A 2,307-nucleotide genomic window follows, 5' to 3' on the forward strand; every position below is an offset into this window, starting at 1 on the left:
GTGTGTGTGTGTGTGTGTGTGTGTGTGTGTGTGTGTGTGTGTGTGTATGTGTTCTACCATACACAATTTTGGCAGTAGCTTAGAAATAGAGCTAACTTTATGCAACATCTTTTGAATTCCATGACATAAATAATCCTTCTCTTTTAAATTTCTGAAATATTTTTCCAACCCTCTTGTTCCACTTCTGACAAACCACTAAATATATCAGTCTTAAAAATAGCTCCACTTTCACTGCACACACACACACACACACACACAGAGTATATATATATATATACATATATATATATGTATATATATATACACATTTATTGCAGAGTTTAATAGTAGCTGGTGTAAATCTCAATACCATTTCTTAACTTGATGTCTGGCATTCCATGCAGTTTTAGGAAAACTCTAAAACTATGGTTTCCTCAAATCTAAGAGATGTTAATGATATTTATTACTCATTCAAATCTTTAGTTTTAAATGTTCTGGAAATTAATGGCCTGAAGTAACTCATTTAGAATGGTTCTTAGATGTATTAATTACAATACATGAACAATAATTCTTGAAAGATCATCTACGTACCCCAAATTTTTGTCAATGACCATATACATGATGTCTCATTTACTCATTTACTTGTTGGAAAAGCACACGTCTGTGCAGGTCACATTATTTTTGAAGGTATACGTTCTCATAAGCCAGGTTTTAGATCCCACCTCTCTCTTTCATGGTTGGTAGCTAGTACCATGAAGAACATGAAACTAATTTGCACAACTCCATAGAGCCTTGGAATATAACGGAGGATTCATACAGACAATAAGTTAAATATTGCATCGCACTAACACGGTTAAACTTTTCTGTACATCGAAATGACTTGGTCCTGGAATTGTGTTTCGCCCACATCCTCTTCTTTCACATCTTCCCAGACCCACCGCTCTTCTTTTCTTTTTTCTTCTCGTGCTACATACACCCATACCACCGTAATAAATGATGAGTGACGCTGGAGACTGGGTATCAATACATTTTGAAATTTTTCCAGATGCTTTTAAGAATATCTCAATATTGAACCCTGGTTGCTTAACACCCTGCTAATTCAGGTCAATCAGAATTGCTGGTGGCAGAATTCCTGTCTTCTGGTGGGTCAGGGATGCTTATGAGAACAAATCGCTCTTGACAGCATGTGTATGAGAAAAACCTCCCCTCGCTCTTCCTCACAGGAAGAAGAATTACCTGGGAAGGGGAATAAATATGGATACATAGAATGCACAAAAACCCCAGCAAATGAGGAATTGTGTAGAACGTTTCTGCCCCTGTCATCAGCATGCACTCCTGGACGCTTTGACCCGCTTCCAAATGTTCTTGTTTGTGTAGTGATGGTTTTATTTCCCACTAATCTTCCTTGGTTCACTGTATACCAGAGTTTCTCTTGTGTCTTCCTGCTTAAGTGCTTTGAAAAACCACCCCTGCGGTGTTTTCTTTAACTTTCCAAGCCAGTATTTTGAACCAGTTTCTTACTTTGTGCTTATTTTTTAAAATTATATAAAGTTTTAATGTAATATATCAACTATATTTTTGCCTAACTTAAAAATATATTGAGTGTACCTTTTTTTTAAAAAAAATCATCTACCTTTATTTTATGTGTATTGATGTTTTGCCTGCACATATGTCTATGTGAAAGTATCATATCTTGGAGTTACTGACAGTTGTGAGCTGCCGTATGGGTGGTGGGGTTTGAGCCTGGGTCCTCTGGAAAAGCAGTCAGTATCCTTAACTCCTGAGCCATCTCTCCAACCCTCAAAAATATATTGAAATGCAAGTCTATGAAAAAGAATTTCTGCTTATGTAAAACTCAAGCTGTGTTAATTATTTTTTTAAAAATCAAAAATTTATTGGAAGAAAAGGCTACAGATGAGATGACAAGTTGGTTATGATGGGGATTCTTGTGAAACCAATTATATTTTCCTTTTGCCTAAAATCATGTGCACATTACTTCCAGAAAACAATTGGTCATAATTTGATTTGCATTGTGACTTGAGATTCCAAAGAAAAATAATAAAAAAACAAATTAAAATGCTAGCCAAATCTCTGGGGGAAAGTTGTTTACTACAAATCAAAAATAAAAATGTGAGTGTAGAGAATTAAGATAATGCCTCCACATTAGGGAATGTCAGCAAAATGCAGCATATTTCTGGGAATCACATTGTTGGCTCTGTCTGAAAATTACTCACTGGCTTCCTTTATGCAACCAAAGATAAATGTTATACTATCTTTTAAATGTAACAAGTTAACATGTATCTGAACTATAATGAAAGCTGCTAATTT

Source organism: Psammomys obesus, unplaced genomic scaffold (genome assembly GCF_907164565.1).
Source record: "Psammomys obesus unplaced genomic scaffold, mPsaObe1.curated_primary_1811, whole genome shotgun sequence".
NCBI classification, from domain to species: Eukaryota; Metazoa; Chordata; class Mammalia; order Rodentia; family Muridae; genus Psammomys; species Psammomys obesus.